Genomic DNA, 21810 nt, shown 5'->3' with positions numbered 1-21810 from the left:
CAGTATGTAAGTGGAAAAAGCTGATCTGATTATAGTTGCTATCTGTCCTATTAACAGCTGAAGTCCAACCAGGCTCCTAGATTGCAGAACTGCCCAACAAATAGTAGGCAAATATTTACAGAGACAGTCTCAGTCATTTCTTCCAGCTGTTTCCCCAAACCTACCAACATCCTCTGCATTCTCTGGATGGAGTTACAACCAGCTAGCTCGCATCCATGCCTCAATCTGATTCAAACATTGGGCTAGACAAGCAGCTACTTTGGCTGGATTAGTTGGTTTGTGCTGTTAATATAAAGGTTCTAACCTTGCTGATGAACCATGTGGAGGTCAGTATGGTTCCATGTGACAGAATTTTTTTTTTTTTAAAGTTTGCTTTTTAAAAAAAAAGTTACATACACAAAAATGTTAAAGGAACATTAAGGATGCAAAGTCAAGAAATCAAAATTAGGAAGTGCCACAGGTAAGGTTACCTATGCAACCTAAACTTGATTCCTTTGTTTGTATTCATAATGATGCAGTCTTTAGATTCGTGATCACATAGTATTTTTTCCACAGGACCCCTGCCTCATTCAATATATAAGACAGATAGTGCTCAGAGAGTGAATCAGGATTGTGTAGTGGATGGGACTGTCATCTGCCTTATTTGTTGCAGAAGGTGGAAGGTGTGTAGTGCATGAGGCGGAGGATACTAGGAAGAGAAAGGATGATGGTCTGATGGTTAAGGCAGTTAAATATCACCCTGGAGAACTCAACTGTATTCCTGCCTCTGCCACAGAGTTCTTTTGTGATGCTGGACCAGTCACTGAAACCACACTTTTCAAAAGGGCCACTAATTGTGTGTCCCTCACTTTCTGGGTGCCCAAACTGAAACACCGGGGCCTAATTTGCTGAGCACTCAAAGCTGTAATTGAAGTCTGTGGGAGCTGTCCTCTGAATAGGTAAAGTGCTGTAAAATGTGAAGTACTCAGAAAAATCAGGCCCTAGGTATCTCAAATTGTGCATCCAAGATTAGTGTATGCTTTCGACCATAACCTGTGTGCCTCAGTACTCATCCTATAAAATACCACCATCTTGCCTCACGGGTATGTGATGAAGATGAATATTTGTAAACTATTCAGTTACTATAGTGTTTGCACCATAGAAAAACCCATGTGGAAATGAATAATTCTCTATTCAGAGCAAGGTTTGCATGCTGTGCAGTAAATAGGGCATGGGGACATATGCTGTACGATGGGTTCTATTCCAGGTTTTAAAGAGAAGTGTGTTCCACTGGTAACAGACCTTTCTGCCCCATTCCTCCAAGCCAGACTCCTTCGGCCCCATCCCATCTCTTCCTGAGACCCCACCCCCTACCACCAATTTCACAACTACCCGTCTGGTTCATTACCCCAGTCCCCAAGCATTGCCAATCTCATGACTTTATCACAAGTGCTTTAGAGGCCAGCACCGTGGGTCCCAGAGTGACGCCATCCCAGAAGTGAAGGATTCATCACTTCCATCCTGGGAATCCCCCAGGGACGGCTCTGGTGCCAGAACTGCTGTCCACGGGTATGACAAGAAGAGAATATAACTTTCTGGAAATTGTTAAACTATTAAGTGCAGACTAACAGGCAATGCATGGAATGTTTCCACTTCCACTTAGTCATCTTCCAGTGTTCCGATTAGAATATCCATTTCCTTCTCATATCTACCTTGGATTTGTTTATTTGCCTGAAAGCACTTAACTCTTGATTCAAGAGTTTGTAATTTTTTGAAATTGTCAAAAATACTTTCCAGAGAGGTGGGGAAGGAGAGGTATCTTACCTGTACAGTAACTTGAGTTTCTGATGTTTTGTCCCTATTGGTGTGCCACCATAGGATGTGTACGTGCCTGTGAACTCTTAACCAGAGATTGTAAATAGCAGTGTCCATGGGTTTGTGCCTCTGCAGAGCAGCACTTCATGCTCTCAGGTCAGGGTATATATGGAGGCACAGACATGCTGTTACTCCAGTTCTTCTCAACCATGAAGCCTGAAAGACTTTGCAGCAGAAGGGAAGGACAGCAGGAGTGAAGCACCCATATGGACAAAACATCTTGAAGAATTCAAGTTACTGTAAAGGAAAGTAACCTCTCCCCCTTCTTTAAGTATATGTCTTGATGGGTGCTCTACTGTAGGAGACTTCCATGCAGTATCTCAACATGGAGGTGGGTGCTGAGGCAGCAAATCCAGCTCAGAGGACCGAGTTGCCAAAAGTGGGTCAGCTCTGGACATTGGTATTATTTTGCAAAGTTTGGCAAACATGTGAACTGAGGACCAGATTGCAGCCCTGCAGACTTCTGTTAAAGGAACATCCTCAAGGATATAGAAGTGAACTGAGTCCTAGTGGAGTGGGCTGTCACCCTATGACTCTATACCAACTGCACTGTAGTATGTCAAGATACAACCCAAAACCCACTTAGAAAGTCTCTGAGTGGCAACTAGTGCCCCTTTATATCCCTTCTTGAACGGATGAAGAGTCTGGGAGAGGAACTAATGGTATTAGTCCTGTTGAGGTAATAGGTGAGGGGCCACCTCATGTCTAGTGTGTGGAGAATTGCTTCCTCTCTCAAGGTATGAGGCTTTGTATAAAATATAAAGCAAACTATAAAGTATTGGTAAATTTCATATCTTGGTTGATATGAAATTCCAATGAGACTTTAGGTAGGAAGATAGGGGCATAGCATGACCCTGTCACACTAGAAGGTAGCATATGGTAGTCTGCCATGAGCACCCCAAGTTCTCTCATCCTTCTGGCCTAGGTGATGGCTATTAGAAATTAATTATTGCGGGAGAGCAGGGAAAGAGCACCAGGTAGCCATCAGTTCAAATGGGGAGAGGGGCCCCTCAAGGCATTGAGGGCCAGATTAAGGTCCCATGTAGGAGCAGAGTTCTGAAGAGGGGGAAATAAGTTGTACAACTCCTTAAGGAATTTGGCCAAATAGGCATGTAGAAGGCTGTAATGGCAGCCAGGTGTACTCTAAGTTCACTGACAGACTGTGTGTCTAAGTCCTACAGTTAATCTAGAATCCTTGAGAGTGGTGCTTCTGAAGCTTGCAAAGAGCAGGGATAACACCAGGAATGGAACCATTTCCAAATTTGCAGGTAAGTCTTACAAGTAAGTTTCCTGCTAGACAGGACGACTGACTGAACACTGGCAAAGCAGTTTAACTCTGTATCTGAGAACCAAACAGGAGCCAAGCCTTCAGGTTCAGAGACAAAAGGTTGGGCTAGGTTACAATGCCTGAGTCTTGTGATGGGAAGGCAGAGAAGCACTGCCACAGAAAGTAGAGCCAAGTACCACAATTGCCTTGGCTATGAGGACGCAGTCAAGATAGCCCTCACTCCTTTTTCTCTCAGTTTGAGCAAGGTCCTGAGGATCAGAGGTGTAGGCAGGTAAGTACAGTGCAGGACTTTGGGCCAGAGTATGACTACAGCATCTCCCAAAGAACTGTGGCTGTATCCTCCTTTGGAGCAGAAGAGATAACACCTTGCATTGGTTGAAGTTCCAAAGAGGTCTAACTTTGGGAGACCCCACATTTAGCAGATGCTGTGGAAAACAGAGCAGTTGAGTTCTCACTTGCAGTTCTGATAGAAGCTCCTGCTCAGGGTAAATTGCGGAAATGTCTATGTGATAAGAGAAGCATCAGCTTCACAGTTTTAGTGACTCTGCGCATAAGGATTCAGATCTCGCTCCGTTTTGTCAACTTATGTAGTGTAGCTGCCCTGTTGTCTAACATTACCCCTCTATCTCATAGAGGAAGTGCTGACATGCATAGCAGACTGTCCTTGGTTCCAGTTTGTTGATGTAACACGATGAGAACTATTTGCCCTGTGCTGTGGCAGCTCACAGATACACCTTCTCTTCCCCTGCAAGTGTTCGTGTTGCTGTTTCTTCCAGGGTGGTACCCTATCAAATTGTTCACTGTAATATGTCAAGGGGTTCTAGAAGGGTAATCCTAGGAAACAGTCAGCCAGAGAGTCCACAGCTTTGGTGTGACTCTGAAAATGTACAGAAACTACTGGGTAAGCTTGGGAAAGTCAGTGCTGATTTCAGGGCTTAAGCCCTTAGACCACAGGATCACCACTGGCAGGAGAACTGTCAAGCACAGGCTCTGCACCTGGAGCATGTCCCTAGAGGCCCTAAACTCTGCCAAGATGAGACCCAGCATGCCAACTGGTTTGGTAGCACAGCGATCTGGTGAGCGTCCAGCAGCAGGAGCTCATCAGGGTTGCAACAGCTAGTTTTAATAGTCAATTTACACTGATGTTAGACTGTTGTGTATTTGAGTTGTATATTTGCGTTGTCTGATTAACACATTCAATAAGCATTCACCTTAACTGTTCCCATGGCACAATACTACCAGTATTAAACTAAAAAATCTCTGTATTCAAAAAATATGTTTATATAATTAGCATTTTTATTCCTTAAAAGCATATACTGAGTTACGTTTCCTCTGTTTTCAACATATAACCAGGGGTCGCAAAATTCAACAAGACCAAGCAGCAGCTAGAAAAACAGACAAGAAACATTTAAAATCGGGGTGGGGGGGGAGAGAGAGAGACTTAAATATTCACAAGATCAAAACAACCCATTAAAGTGTAGTGCAGGAGGTATTTCATCTATAAAATAGAATAAAAATTATATTTTGGTGAAATTTATAAAACAGTCACCTCAAAACATCAAAATTAATTCAGATTTAGTGAATCTTCATCCTCAGTTCGAATTGGAAATAAAAGTATTCTCTTTTATGTAATCTGAGGTTAACCCAGTGCTGTGGCTCACTAAGAATTTATATTAAAAACTGCCAGAGACCCTCAGCAACCACAAACCAAAACAAAATTCTGTATAGTATTCATTCTTGGTTCTCCCTCCCCATCACCAATTTAAAAAGAGTAGTATAAATGAGCAGAGGTACTAACTGAAATCAGATTTCTGGCACAGAAGTTTTCAGATGCTTAACAGGAAAGGGCAAGTCAGCATACTACAAGTTACATTTCAAACAATGTACAAGCAGCACACACTATTATCCTTAACAAAAAGTTGCACCCCATTTTGCTGAGCAGTGTAGTATGAAGGGTTCCAAAAGAAGCCATTTTCCATGTTTAAAATAACTTATATTAAGTTAAAATTGGCTCTTTTGAATCAAAGTAATCACCACCTTGCTGAAAAGTTACACCACTGTAAAAACAATAAGTGTATTCCAATCCTGTTTTAATACCAAATAAAGCTCTTGTTGTAAAAATGTCAATATTTCACAGAAAACACACATCTGAGTATACAAATACAAATTAAATGTATAACTTAATAAGCATAGGCGGCATCTGAAAATATACTGGAGTAGGATTAAAAATCCAAATTTCAAACAAAATTATTGAATTGAGAGAAGATGGAGGACAGGAGAACAAAAGGAAAGAGGAAAATAGAAAAGTGAGGTGCAGAGAGCAGATTTATAGATTACAAGGTCAGAAGGGACTATTTTGATCTGACCATTTAGTCTGACTTCCTGTATAATAAACCAAGTAGGGCCTTGTTGTTTTAGACTAATTATTAAGTCAGAGGCCAGAGAGAAGAGATTAGATTTGAAAGTTCCAGGCATCAACTAGGACCTAGGTGCAGAGCACCACCATATCTTCTCCATATCAGGGGTGTGGTATTTTGAGAAAAGGCTCTATTGGCTAGTGTAAGCAGATAAAGAAAGGGAACTTGGGACCAATCTTATTTAACGTTTTTATTACTGACTGTGGCACAAAAAGTGAGAGTGTTAATAAAATTTGCAGATGACACAAAGTTGGGAGGTAGTGACAATACGGAAGAGGATCAGAATATCATACAAGATGATGTGGATGGCCTTGTCAACCACAGTAATAGAAATGGGATGAAATTTAAAAGTAAAATTGCAAGGTCATGCATTTAGGGACTAACGACAAGAATTTTTGCTATAAGCTGGGGACTTATCTGTTGGAAGCAACAGAGGAGGAGAAAGATCTGCGTGTATTGGTTGATCACAGGATGACTATGAGCAGTCAATGTGATGCATCTGTGAAAAAGGCTAATGCAGTCCTAGGATGCATCAGGCGAGGTATTTCCAGTAGACACAGAGAAGTGTTAGAACCATTATACAAGACACTGGTGAGACCTCATCTGGGAGTACTGTGTGCATTCTGGTTCCCATGTTTAAAAAGATTAATTCGAACTGGAAGTGGTGCAGAAGAGCTACTAGAGATTAAATGAGACTAGTTTGGTGATTTTTGGTTTACAGACATTACTTAAAAAAATTAAAAATGTTAGGCTGTAATACTTTGCTTGGGTGAGTGGCCCTCAATGAAGTCAAATACAGGGGAACCGTGGGACTGCTCATGTGAGGAAAGATCACAGGATTGACCCACTGGTTGTATAACGGTTGACCCGGAACCATTTTAGGCTGCAGACAGTGTGTGTGATTAGTCCTTTGTTTTAATTTTTGAAACCCAACAGTCAAACAAATTGAGGACCAAGACTCTGCGTAACACTCGCAACCCCATATGGAATGAGACACTGGTGTATCATGGCATTACGGATGAAGATATGCAAAGGAAAACACTCAGGCAAGTTGAAGACAAAATCCCAGTGTCTTACACTGGGAATTACAGTGGATGAGAAGCTGGGTATGAGTCAACAGTGTGCCCTTGTTGCCAAGAAGGCTAACTGCATATTGTGCTGCATTAGTAGGAGCATTGCCAGCAGGTTGAGGGAAATGATTATTCCCCTCTATTCGGCACTGATGAGGCCACAACTGGAGTAGTGCATCCAGTTTTGGTCTCCCCACTACTGAAAAAATGTGGACAAATTGGAAAGAGTCCAGTGGAGGGCAATGAAAATGATTAGGGGGCTGGGGCGCATGGCTTATGAGGAGAGGCTGAGGGAACTGGGCTTATTTAGTCTGCAGAAGAGAAGAGTGAGGGGGGATTTGATAGCAGCCTTCAACTACCTGAAGGGGGTTCTGAAGAGGATGGAGCTTGGTTGTTCTCTGTGGTGGCAGAAGACAGAACAAGGAGCAATGGTCTCAAGTTGCAGTGGGGGAGGTTTAGTTTGGATATTGGAAAAAAAAAATTTCACTAGGAGGGTGGTGAAGCACTGGAATGGGTTGTGATGGGTTGGATCACAGAAATTCCTTTGGGAACTGCCCACCAATGTGCCAAGACTACTTCTGCCCCTGCTTTCCCTGCAGCCTGGGAATCCAGCATCCTGTCTTCTTGAGCCAGAGACACACCAGTCTACTCCAACAGAGACCCAGGGTCTGAACCACATGGTCCAAATCTGCAGACTTAACTGAAAGCAACTTATAGAAGTGTTCCTGTCTTTAACACTTAGATGCCAAACTCCCAATGGGGTCCAAACCCCAAATAAATCCATTCTATCCTGTATAAAGCTTAAACAGGGTAAACTCAAATTGTTCGCCCTCTGTAACACTGATAGAGAGATATGCACAACTGTTTATTGTCCCCCCCACCAGTATTAAAGCATACTCTGGGTTAATTAATAAGTAAAAAGTGATTTTAGTAAATACAGAAAGCAGGATATAAGTGGTTCCAAGTAGTAACAGACAGAACAAAGTAAGTCACCAAGCAAAATAACACACACAAATCTATGTCTAAGAAAGCTGAATACAAATAAAACCTCACCAGTTCCAGTAAGCTTCCTTTTACAGAATAGCCTTCTTCTAGTCTGAGTCCAGCAATCACTCACACCCAGTGGTGAGCTGAAGCCGGTTCCCACCGGTTCACAGGAATCAGTTGTTAAATTTAGAAGCCCTTTTAGAACTGGTTGTCCCGCACATGAGTTACCTAGGGAGGTAGTGGAATCTCCATCCTTAGAGGTTTTAAGGCTCAGCTTGACAAAGCCCTGGCTGGGATGATTTAGTTGATGTTGGTCCTGCAGGAGATTGGACTAAATGACCTCCTGAGGTCTCTTCCAACCCTAATCTTCATGATTCTAATTCTTTCCAAATATTTGCCTGGTCAGTCTTACCCACATGTTCAAGATCTAACTGATCACCATATCTGGTGTCGGGAAGGAATTTTCCCCCAGATCAGACTGGCTGAACCCCTGGGGATTTTTTACCTTCCTCTGCACATGCGGCACAGGTCACTTGCAGGTTTTAACTAGTGTAAATAGTGAATTCTCTGTAACTTGAAGTCTTCAAACCATGATCGGAGGACTTCAGTAACTCAGCCAGAGGTTAGGGATCTATTTCAGGAGTGAGTAAGGTTCGGTGGCCTGCAATGTACAAGAGGTCAGACGAAATGATTATTATGGTCCCTTTTGACCTTCAAATCTATGGATCTATGAACTGAAAGAAGAATTATTTGAAGACTAAGGAACTGAATAGAAATTTAGATTTTGTTTCATTTGGATTTTTTGTTTTATTTTGTGTTGCTTGGTGGGGACAGAAGAGAATTAGACCTGAGTAACAACTAGAGAATGCTGTAAAAATAGATGCAAGCACCTCAAAGATTAGTATAGAGATTTTAGAGTGGACTCTAAAACGCATTATTAAGACTTCTGAAGTTGAGGATAATGTTCTCATTTCCAGGCTGAGGACTGAGAATACCCTCTGTACTTTGTTCAGACAAATATGGAGCATTGGAAGATATACCACAAAAGAGGGGATTTGTCAACTAAAAAGCGGGGCTGAAAACACTCTCTACCCCAAACTTTGTTATGCACAGAAGGTCGAGGCTCTTTGCCACATGACCAAGACAGCAAATGGTGAAGAATAAAGAGAAGGAGCAGCAGAATGGCTCCAAGGAAGATAGGCAAGTGCGCTGTGTAAGAGACAACCCCTTCGGAAGGAAGATTGCTGGCTCTCTCAAAGTTCAAAACAGTGAAGGAAGCAACATATCAGACCCAGAGGCCAGCACCACTTCCTTTCACAGCAAGCAGAGCAAGACCGGCTAGGCAAAGCAGTGACTCTTTTGCTAGGATTTTATAAAGTTAGTCCAACATATAGATTGTTCAAAATAGCCAATTTGGAGCCATGTACATATATCATCTCACAGATTGGCACTGGTTCCTGACAGAAGTATGTAAAATCTACACTTTTCTCATCTTTCAAATAATTTCAAAGTACTAATTCCTAACCAGAAACTTTCCATTACTCCACTCATGCCTACATCAATGTCATCATCTTTATATTCACTCCTATTCTCTTTGGTCTCTCCATGTTCCTAATCGCTTCCTTTGATTCCTTCATCCACTTCAGATATTTGTGTTGTCCTGCATGCTGTCCTATGGGAGACTGTTCTAAAGAGCAACAAAGATTCCTGTGTCACCTTATAGACTAACAGATGTATTGGAGCATAACCTTTCGTGGGTGAATATCCAGTTTGTCAGACGCATGTTCTAAAAAGTCTTAATATATTCTATGCATCCACCTGTGCCTCCATAATAAAGGCTTTGCAAGACTCACCTAGTCCTTGAAATATACCATCTGTGAACAAAACCTTCCTGTGTTTTATACAGTACTAACTTTTGTACCTTTATATTATAAGCCTCTTATTGTTTAGACCTATTACTTGTCTGGCATGTTAACAGCACTATAAAAACAAAGGAGGAGTCAATGACATTAGACAAGAGGAAACCATGAAAACGTGAATATCAAATTTTATGGAGGAGCAGTTAAGAGTACCCTTTATTTAGGGGACATTCAGGAATAATTTAAAATTGTAACAGAAGTTTAACAAAGGTTTAACACCCCTTCCCCCTTAGGCTATAGATCTATTATTGACTGAGGACAGAAATCTATTTACAAATTTTAGACTGTACTACCAATCTAGTTGCATCAGGGTTTCAGCAAGATGACATTTGAGTAGATTTCAAGTCTAGGTTAACTGATTCCAAAATTTTAACTTCAGATTTGTTGTATGGCATTTACATTTTGTGAAGAACTTTTAGAATAGGATCTGAGTAACTGTTCAGATTGTAACCTATTTGAAGCAGGGACTGTCTTTATTGTGTGCACATTGCTCAGTATTAATGATCATGGCCTCCAGGTACCACTGCAGTTTTTAAAACAATTCCTTTCATTTTCTCATTAGAATTAGGTTTCAAACCTGTTTTAAAATTACTCTTATTTTTATCCTATGAGAATGTTTCTTAAGTCTGAGAGCATACTTTCAACTTCATTAGCAATACTGCCCAAAAGACCATGAAAAGGTAAGAAAGGCTAACATGGCATTTATAGCATACTGCATGAACTGTGAATAGTTTTGCTGGTATAATACATGGTGTATTGCCATTCCACTTTTCACTTGTAGCTACAGGCCCAACGCAATGGCCTTAGTTCAAAACATTCCAATCAATCAAAAAGTATAATTCCAAGCCCTATATACAATGCCCTATACAGGCATTCACGTACTAACAGCTACATACCACTAATCACAAAGCCCACTCCTCAGACATTTGTATAATACAAAGAGGGGGATGGGGCGCTGTGGGAATCCCATACCACCCGTTTCCATAGTTACACTAGTTGAGCAAGTAGCGTTTTACAATAACCAGACTACCAGTTCTCCATGGTCATTTTTAAAAGGCAGTGCCGATCGACTATAGGAAGGTTTGCAAATAACGCTAGATTAAGATAAGGTAAATAAAAAATCAGTTTTGAACCTAAATTTGAGCATTATTAAATCTTTATCAGCTTCACTGTGATTTTAAATTACACTCCCCAAAAGGAAAATTGAATTTGGGTTATCTGGTACTTATAATAAAGTTAAAACATACTTCCCTGTCTCTTTTATATTAAGTATAAGTGTCAAATATCAACTTATTATTTTCTCAGTCAGTGTAAATGTTTAATTGTACTATTGTAAAACAAATGTAATATTAGCTACTTTACACAATTAAATACATTTTAAGCACTAATTCTTGGGGGCAAAAATGCTACAAAACAAATTTAAGAGCATCTAACATGCATATTTCTCATTTACTTTGTCATTCAAGCAACATTCTATGGGTTTAAAATATGTACATATTTGAATTACTTAGTTGCTCTTTCTGGAGAATCTCTAATTCTTTTTTCCCCGCTACCTACTCCCCATGAAATTCATCTTTATTTCCATATTTACAAATCTAACAGGCTTTTAAAAAAATTCCTCTCTGTTACACTTCTTTAAAATAATCTATTATGACATTTGTACTGAGAATCAATCATCTAAAGCTGCAAGCAATCATGGTCACCATGTGCGTTACAAGGTGTATTAGTCAAGCTGAAAGAAAATATCGTTTGACTTGCAGACTGCAACATATCAGTTTAGGACAGGCAGCACACAATGACATATTGCCATGTGGGGTTTGTTTTTTTAACCACAGAAGGAAGTTAAGATTCCTTGTGTCCATTCTTTCAGAAACTGCAGCTAAAAACTGAACATTGTCTTTTTATAGTAGTGAAGAAATCAAGAACAATTATTCTCAAATGAAACAAAGAAGAACATTCTGTCAGTCATTCAAACAGCAAATATTTTTCCAACTGAGCTTTTTTCAGTCAAAAACAATATGCACAGAACCTGAAATTCAATTTGAAAGGATGTTCTTTGTTATGGGGGAAAGGATGAGGAAGAGAAAAAATGTATGATTACAATTCTAAAAGCTTTGAGAGATTTAATGTGTTGAACATCTGCAGCACAGTTTAGAGAAAACAAATGTTAATGAGATGCTTCTAGATCCTGAACAAATTGATTTACAGAGATCTTGTCAAGTGTCTGCTATTGGCGGTTGGGGGGGTCAAAGTAAACAACTAAATGCTTATAAACAGAAATGAGTTATTCACTACAACAGAATATGAATTTTAAATGGAAATCTAGGGCTGCTGATATAAAAGGCAACATAGCTATACTACGTAAAACTTTTTAAAGTATTAATCTTTTTGAGACCACAGTCAGATCTTCTTGCCTGTGGAGAGACTTTCCAGTAATAGATGCCCCAAAAGCCACAGGCCTCTAGCAGTTTAGCTAGTCTTCGCTACATGTAAAATTCACCAGTTTATCTTGATCACTGCAAACCTCTACGTGGACACACTTAAATTAGCTTATGACTCACTTGAAGTTAAATAGCTATAAGCCAGGTGAAAACCAATTTAAGTTATATCCACAGACATTTGCACCAGTTTAACTAAATTATTTTAATTAAACTTGTGTGTTTATAAGGCCTTGGACAAACAGGTAGCAGACCCATCCCCCAAAATAACAGTTCACTCCCAACAAGATGTATGTTTAACTGTTTGAACAGGATTGAAGATTATACAGCCAAAACAAGGGAAGGATACACCTACCACTAAAATCTTTACATTATAAAAAAGCGTTGATAATTTTCTAGTGGAATTAAGCTTTGAGAATTATACTTTTCTTAGGCTCTGAACCTTTTTTGAGCATGCAGATTATTTTTTGGCCATTTATATAGTGTCAATATAAATATAAACTCTACAGTTTAATTATTTTACCAAACAACAGTAGTCATAAGGGGATACGTATGTACCACAAGTCAAGCAGCAGAGCTTGTTCTGATTTTTTTTTTAAATTAGTTTTCTCCATCAGTTTGTTTGTGTACAGTGAAACAGACTTTTACAGATAAAATCCTTCCAAGCCTAAATATACTGAATGACGTCATAAGGCACAGTACAAGATAGGAATCCTGGAATCAAACAAACAACACACAGGACTAGCAGTCATGGTAAAGAACAGTTGAATATTTTCCCAATGCAACGCTGTAGCTAAAGGTGAACACAATCCTTGGATGTATAAACAGTGCAATATCAAGTAGGAATTGGGAAGGATATATGGCATGAGAGAGACCATTACTGGAATACTGTGTCTAGTATTCACACTTCAAAAAGGATAATGAAAATTTGGAAAAGGTTCAGAAAAAAGCTATAAGAATGATTGAGGACTACAAAAACACACCTTATGATGAGCAGGGTCGGCTCTAGCCATTTCGCCGCCTCAAGCACGGCAGCACACCGCAGGGGGCGCTCTGCCGCTCGCTGGTCCCACGGTTCCGGTGGACCTCCCGCAGGCATCCCTGCGGAGGGTCTGCTGGTCCCGCGGCTCCAGTGGACCTCCTACAGGTATGCCTGCGGATGCTCCACCGGAACCACAGGACCAGTGGACCCTCTGCAGGGACGCCTGCAGGAGGTCCACCGGAGCCACCTGCCACCCTCCCGGCAACCAGCAGAGCGCCCCCCGTGGCATGCTGCCCCAAGCACATGCTTGGCGTGCTGGGGCCTGGAGCCAGCCTTGATGATGAGATACTTAAGAATCTCAATTTTTTTAGTTTAACCAAAAGACAGCTAAGAGACAATTTCATCACAGGCTACATGGGGAAGAGATTTCTGATTTAAAAAAGCTTTAATTCAACCAAAAAAGTGCATAAAAAGATCCAGTTAGAGCCTCCAACCCAACAGGACCCAACTATAAGTGTTGGGTTCAGACAGGGTATGCAAACAACTCAACATTCTCAGGTTCAGTCAGGTTCAGGCACAGTTAGGGTTGCTATAGCCAGCACCACAACCACCTGGTGTGAGAGGGAGGAGGTTGCACTGGGAGCATATTCAACTATTATTTACCATGACTGTGGGGAAGACATTTGTCCTGTTCTGCCTGGACCTCACACTCCTTGGGAATTGAGAGTTCTTATAGAGTGGCTTTTCCCATAGTGTCTTGCATTTTACGGACTTCAAGAGGGAAAGGTTTTAAGGTTTACCTTGTCTACTAAAACAGAAGGGAGGAACTACTTTGAAATTTTGTGTTAGTGCTCAGCTATAACTGTATAATTTCCACTCCTTGGGAGATGCCTTGGTGTTCCAGTGGGAGTCAGCTCTACTGGATACCCACTGTATCGGGCCGGTCACTGTTGTATCATGTAGATGCTGCAGGTGCTCCTGCAAACAAAGGCATTGTCCTGCTGCCAACACTAAACGTAGTTTGGAGTTTTCAGTTTTTGCAAGCTGACTGTCAGTTCTCTACCTGCTAAAGAACAACAGCTGAGCTCTGGGATCCATGAAGAAACATAGATGCAACAGATGACATCAGAAAGTACTGCTGTACCATTATCATCAATTGATAAGGAATAACTATAGACTGATACTGAAGAGTGAAGAGGAATAACTATAGACTGTTACTGAAGAGAACTATAGACTGATACTGAAGAGTGAAATGATTTAGTTCTTAACATGTAAAAATGTCACTTGGAATGTTTATATAATTAGATATCCAAACTCAGAAGCCTTATTCTCAGTGTGTATCCTTCATTCTCACTTCCACCATCATCGCTTCTATATGCCATCTTTTTTTGTTGTGCAGTGTTTAACTGTACGTTCTTTGGGGCACAGTCTATAAAAAGTTATTTGTAAAGCTTCCAGCACACTTTTGGTCAATTTATAAGTGATTGCTAATCTCATTAGAGTCAAATTTAAATTCTGAAATAACTGAGTTTTGCACTGAATTTTGAGTAGAACATAGGAAATTCTGCTTAACTGAGTTTCTGTTATCGGTATAACATTAAAATATATTCCTCTTTAAAAACAACCCTAACCTTCTTCCCCACGTACTTCAAAACAGGAGAGTAAAAATACTGTATAATTACTTTAATTCTATTGCTATTAAATAGCCCGATTTATTTTGATTAAAAAACTGATTGATAGGTCTCAAAATGTAATTGCAAATGGGGAATCATCTTAGAGTGGATTTGTTTCTAGTGGGGATCTGCAGAGATTGATTCTTTGCCCTAAGGCCATCTAACATTTTTATCAATGACCTGGAAGAACACAAAATCATCACTGATAAAGTTTGCAGATGACACAAAAATTGGTGGAGTGGAAAATAATGAAGAGGACAGGTCACTGATTCAGAGAGATCTGGAAGCTTGATAAACTGGGCACAAACAAATTATGTGTGTTTAATACATATGTAATGTAAATGTATACATCTAGGAACAAAATTTAGACCATATTTAAAGGATGCAGGACTCTATCCTAAGGATGGGGGACACCCATCTATTCAGACAGTGACTCTGAAAAAAATATTGGAGTCATAGTAAATAATGAACTGAACATGAGCTCAAAATGTGATGCTGCAACCAAAACAGCTAATGAGGCTGTTGGATGCAAAACCTGGGGAACCTCAAGTAGCAAGGAGAGAGGTTATTTTACCTCTATTTGACACTGACGTGCCTGCTGCTGGCATGCTGTGTCCAGGTCTGGTGTCCACAATTCAAGAAGGATGCTGGTAAATTGGAGAGGGCTCAGAGAAGAGCCACAGGAATGATTAAAGGATCAGAAAACACACCTGATAGTGATAACCTAAATAGACTGAGCTTCTTGAGTCTAATACAGAAGGTTACGGGATAAATTGATTACAGTCTAAGTATCTACAAGGGGAACAAATATTTCATAATTGACTTTTCAATCTACGAAAGAAAGGTATAATACTATCCAATGGCTGAAAGTCAAGCTAGACAAACTCAGACTCAAAAAAGGCATACAGTTTTAACAGTGAGGGTAATTAACCATAGGGACCATTTACCAAGGGTTGCGGTCACTGTTCCCTCTAAGCTGTGCGTGTGCGCGCACACACACAGATCCTAAACCCCGCGCACATGGCGAAACACTTTGCACACAAAAAAATGAAATACTACATCGGAGCCAGGCCGAAAATATCATTTACGGGCAACTTTTGACATTGTTCGCAACTACGGCCAGGCATTTTGACTTATTCGCACATACTTGAGTTTGTACGCAGCCAAATGAACAGACAAGGCGATGTGTTGGTCCTAACCGTCCCAATGTGATCAATGTTCCACGTTTGAAATACTGACTGTGAGGACCCACACATCTCCTTCTGGTATCCTGATCTGAATAATCTCCCGTTTGCCCTTTTGTCGAGTCATGCTGTTAAGTGCATTGAAATAGTAGCCATATAATAAAAGTATTAATTTTAAATAAACAAATCTGGTAAAAAATCAATCCCAAAATGTCACTGTCTAGAGGTCTAAAGCGTAGAAAAACTTAATTTAAATCTGGATGGCTGGATGAGACTATAGAGACAGTTACACCGAAGTCACATAGTGTAATGCTTGTTAAACTTCATGAAATATTCACATATGATGAGGACAACAGAGTGGTTTTTGTATATTGTCGAGATGCCAGGGCTTTGGGAGAATTTTCAATGGGAAGAATGTTTAACGATGTATGGAAGTTGGAGTTCTTAAAGCGTCATCTGTCAAGTAAGTCTCATATAGATGGTGTAACAAGACTTAGAAACAAAAGCCCTTCCTTATGGAGCGGATTGCTTAGCATGATTCTTGAAAGTCCAGCTGAAAAGCAGAGGAGGCAAATAATCTTGAACGCAAGCACTCAAAACCCAGAAGAAATCAAGGTACTTATTGACAATGTGTTGTTGGCTATTAAAATGAACAGCTCAATGCTTACTGTTCAAGATATTAATGACCATATGAAAAAGTATGTGCACATACCAGCGAGCTGGAGAAGTAAAAATTATGCTTTTAAATTTCTTGAAATTATCACCTGCATTGTCCAAAATGATCTCATGCATGAAATAGCATTGGTAATGTTTCATACTCTAGCTGTTAAATTCTGAAGACTATAAAACTTCGTTTGGTGGACTATTACAATTGCAAGAATGTGATGCTGTTTCAATATTGTCTGCATTCAAAGTTTTACAAAAAACACCAACTTGATCTAATGAAAATGGTGATGTTCACATCTGTGCCTCCGTGATGTTGGGCAAACTCAGTAGCGTGGCAGCTCAGCTGAATTGTGATATTCCACACTTAGTCCAGCAACATTGCATTGCACACCAGGAAGACTTGGGGATTTCCGATGCATGGAAAGAGGTCAAGCTGATAAGAGACACTGAAACCTTAATGAGAACTGTCTACATGGTGTTCTGTTGGTCATCCAGGAGAAAATGCAAATTCAGGAAATAGTGGATGCTTCTGAATGTGAGTCAGTGGCTTTCAGGCCATTCAATGAAGTACGTTGGTTATCTAGGTACTTTGCACTTCAAGCAATTATTCGCAACTATAATCCTCTTCTGGAATATTTTGAGCAAGACAAAGATACTGATCCAGTTTCTAAATACTGCCACAAAAAGCTGAATACCATGGAATACCAACTAACATTAGAAGTTTTGAATGATGTTTTGTCGGAGCTGGCTTCACTATCCACTCTGCTCCAGAAACGGTGCCTTACACCTCTTGAAGCATCTCACCTTGCCCGAGGTAAACTGAATAAGATCAGAAGACAGTACTTTGGAGAGTCAGTCTTATGGAGTGACTAAGTTAAGGCTCTCTTAGATATGGGCTCTCAAGAAAATAATGAAATTGATACTAGTTACATAATAACTTTCATAAACATCTTGTGTGCACATTTGGCAGACAGCTTTCCAGAGGATGAAGTCCAGGAGTGGTCCGCTTTCGATTGTGCAGCAATAGTTAAGTGTGACTTCATTTTGGAATTCATCAGGTCAAATCCCTATGTTCAAAATACAAAGACTTTCTTGCTGAAGAAATTGTTATATTCAGTCAGTACAAGGACTTCAAGTTTGCAGTTGCCAAAACAATCAAAAGTCAATTGGTTTTAAGTTTCCCGGATATGGTGACATTTGCTCACCAGAACGAACAGTTTCAGGATCTTGCAAAGTTGATGGATATTGGAGGAACATTCCCAGCATCAACTGCGGACTGTGTGCGTGGTTTTAGCTTAATGAGCACGCTAAAAAACAAACTATGGAATCGTTTACAAGTGGATCATTTGGGCATGCTGATGTGTATTAAGAGTTACCTGCTGGACAGAGGACTGATAGATCTGGACAGAGTTTATATTGAATGGAGAAATGAAAAAGATTGCAGGGAAAAACAGTAAGGTTAGTTTAGCAGTCTTTGACATTTCGACCAATAAGGAAATTAAAATGCATTTGTAACTACATACCTTATTCTTGGCTGAAAATCATTTATTGATTTTTTTTAGGAAATTTTAAAATTTAAAACACAAACTCTTGTTTTTCTTTTTTTACTTATGATGTCTCTATCTGAAAACCCATTTAAATGGACAAAATGGCATACTTATTAAATTGTCTTTATTATACGTTTATCAAAATCTTTTCGGACATGTGTATAGAATGAAAGGTGAAAGTGGACACCAATGGGCAGACGCCTATGGACTGATAATGACCATGATTAATATGTGCTTGATATATGCTCGTGATTGTCTATAAAAAAAGATCATAAAGCGTAATGCTTAAAACTAACTTCTGCTTCATGAAGAATGGTTAAATTTCCTTTTTCTAAGTATTTTAAAATGACATTTATAAAATAATGTGTAAAACTATCACCACCACAAATTGCAAATTAAAACTTTTTAAATGTATAAGCATTTTACTCATTTGGGCACATTTGCCCCATAGTGCACAAATCTGAACTCTGCTTCAAAAATCTGCACAGAAGAAATTTTTTGCACACACAGCCTGTTAAAAATTAGAGGGAACATTGGTTGCAGTCGATTCTCTATCACTTAATTTTTATATCAAGATTGGATGTTTTTCTGAAACATATGCTCCAGGAATTATTTTGGGGGAAGTCCTATGGCCTGTCATACAGAAAGTCAGACTAGATGATCACAATGGTCCCCTCTGGCCTTGAAATCTATGAATTTGCAATATCAAAAAACTTTCTTCACCCTCAGTCTGGGGGGTTTAAATATTTTAGTGCATCCAAAATGCTTCAGTCACAGTGGTCTAATAAACACCAATCTTTCCAAATAAACCGAGAAAAACATCAAGTTCTCAAAATGTGCACATTACACGCTTAAGCTATGAGATTTAAAGTCAATTCCCTTAATTCTCCCTTCCCTTACCCCCACCAATGTCTTGTTTGTCTTAAACCTAGATTTTAGACTTTTTAGGGTAGGGATTTCTGCCCTGATTTTCAGAAGAGATGAATAACCAGAGTTCCCATTGATTTCAGTGGAATTTCTGGTTGCTTACCACTTCTGAAAAATCAAGTCATCACTATTATGGCAAGGCAGTTATCGCTCCATAGTTAAGGTTGAGATTTGCTTTCCATCATGAGCCAGGTTATAACCTCTCTGGCCATGACAGATAAAGTGATTCAATGTCTGAGGTATTCACTCAAAAAATAAATGTTAATCATGCTTGCAACATCTTTCCTCAAACAAATTTTGTTCTAACAAACAAACTTATACTGAGATCTAATACACAGGACAGAGATATTGGCCGCAAATTAGCACCATTAGAATGGTACATTGGGCTCTACAGATTGAAAAGGAAGCCAAATGATTAGTGGAGACCTATGCTTCTGTTAATTTAAACAGGAAACATTCTTAACCACCCTGTGTAGACCCTTGATAGCAAAAACTAAAAAAAGGATCCAGTGTGCGTTAATGTAGTCCTGTTTGAAATGCGACTACACCAATGTGAACTACATACCTTTTAGTTTCAGCTAGCACGGTCTACATGGGGCTAGAGGAGTGTAGATTATAGAAGCTAGAGCATTCTATAATCTACACTCCTCTAGAGTGCACTTTTGCACTAACAGACAAGCCTAAAGAGTCTAAGAAAATTCTATCTACACTAGCGTCTGTATTGAGAATCCATTAAACTGAAGCTGCCATGACAAGTTGAATTGTATAAAAAAACTAAAACAAGTTCCATCCTACCTTGACACTGGAATGCTTCCAAATGACAAATTTTTATTGGCTGTGGTTTCTAGATAATAAGTTCCAACAGTAACATACTGTTATGAAATCTAGCAAGTGCTTCTGATTACATTTAATTATTTTAAAATAAGCCCACTGATGGACATTGAGGGGCATGTAAACTATGAATATTGTATCTTGACTGAGTCAGTTTGATGTTTACTGTGTGAATGCATTGAGTTAATTCAATAGCAAGGCTATCAGGAAATTCCTGCACATAGGAAGAAAAGGTGGATCCTGGTATATACTTCTCAACAAACTCTGAAAGAATGCAAGAGCCATTCACTTAGAAGCCCTGCACAGACAGCCGGCATAGCAGACCTTGAGCAACCTGCCCAATGACCTCACGATCAGTTACGGTACAAAGGCACCAGGCCAGGTTTATTGTTGACAAAGCACAGTAACAGCATCTGGCAGACTTTATGAGGCTATTAAGACATGTACCATCCTTGATATCAGGATGCGTTTGTGTGAGTACTATGTGCTTAGCAATTCTTAGGAATGCGTATTTCTGCAATATCAGCCCTGTTCTTAATAATGTCAACAGGTCCTGCCTCACACCAGGCTTCTGATACAAAGCTTGTGTCTCAGGCTCTCTTCTCACTATAAGCATCACTCTTGTTCAGCGTTCAAATTACTGTCTTGAAAAGTTACCTACACCAAGAAACTTCAAACTCTCTCATCTACCTAGCCCTTCCTCCAGATAAAAATGGCATTCCAGAGAAACAAGCACAATCAGACAACTTTAGATTATAAATCCATTTAAGTAGCCTCACCTGACAAATGAGGCAAAATTATGTTCACTCTTTAATCCTTTCCTAGAAAACATTCATCAAGAATCATGATTTGTAAATAATAGACTGGACAGATTACAGAAGCTAGTTTTTGTTACCTATGAGTTTAAATATTCTAATGTAAGGTGTCACATTTCAAACCTCAACTGTAAATACAGTAAGTCAATTTTAACCAAATACCAAGGAAGCTTAAAACAATCCTACCAAATCTGAATTAGTAATGCTGCAACAGATTTTCTGGCATACACTGAAAAGTATGTTGTATTTCACAACTGTTGAGTTTGTTGTAAGAAAAACAGGGTATAAAACAATCCTTAACTAAGCAAACTGCTTACCCAATCCAGCTTTCCTAGGGTTCTTTGGATTTCAATTGTTTAATTAAATAAATGGACTTGACAGTTATATTTTGATTTATAGAACTTTATTAACTATTCTGAACAGCAAATAATAGTATAAGATATAAGGCAAAAAGTATTGGACTACGATTTTGCTAACAAACTAGAAAATTGGTGAATATGTTAATCAATAGGTGTTCAGAATCAAATAACAAAATCACAATAAAAAAACTCTATTTATTTTCAACCACTATCCTGGGAAGATGACTCTAGATTTTTGACTAAGAGTCCCTTAGCATAGGGCTACAACTGGTTATCAACTTTGCTGTTGCTAACATAACAGAGGAAAATAAAATAAAACAATCCAAAGCTAAAGCATATGACAGCTTGGTGAATTACTTACTTGCCAATTCATCAAGGTCTCCCTCCAAATAGATCCATAGTAGTCAACTCTTTTAAACCTATTTCCTCACAAACAGTAGCCCCAGGAACTGAGTAACACTCCTACCTAATATGAATTCCTAAATTTTGTGACACCATATAAGACTGAGTGCCATTCAAGAAGTCTGCACATTTGGTCTTGTTTCACGTCTATGCACACCTAGAACTTGAAAGTATGAAACCATTAGCTATGACAAGACATGTATACAGTGTTCTGTAAACTTAATTATCAACAGTAACTTGTTCAGCTTCAAAGCTACTTTACAACAATCTTGATTAGAACCTGTTAAAAAACAAGGATACATTAACTCTGTGACAATCTTTAAAGCACCAGCATGTACACTTCCTATCTAATTAGGTGCCCACTTTCAGGAAGTAGTCAAGTGACTGATTTGAGTCATCACCCAAGAGAAAATTTGTGTTACTTGTCACCAAATCCTTGCTCAGCTGTCAG

At 39.4% G+C, this 21810-nt stretch overlaps 1 protein-coding gene and 1 pseudogene across 9 annotated transcripts in view; one reads left to right on the top strand and one right to left on the bottom strand.

The window, feature by feature from the left end:
- Positions 1-21810, bottom strand: part of NEO1 (neogenin 1) — a 477222-nt gene that overhangs the window by 352364 nt on the left and 103048 nt on the right. The window lies entirely within an intron of this gene.
- LOC142047277 (E3 SUMO-protein ligase KIAA1586-like) lies at positions 16122-17935 on the top strand (annotated as a pseudogene).

The sequence above is a fragment of the Chelonoidis abingdonii genome, chromosome 9 (genome assembly GCF_003597395.2).
Source record: "Chelonoidis abingdonii isolate Lonesome George chromosome 9, CheloAbing_2.0, whole genome shotgun sequence".
NCBI lineage: Eukaryota > Metazoa > Chordata > Testudines > Testudinidae > Chelonoidis > Chelonoidis abingdonii.
The sequence above is the reverse complement of the archived record's forward strand: the minus strand, read 5'-3'. Positions and strand labels throughout refer to the sequence as shown.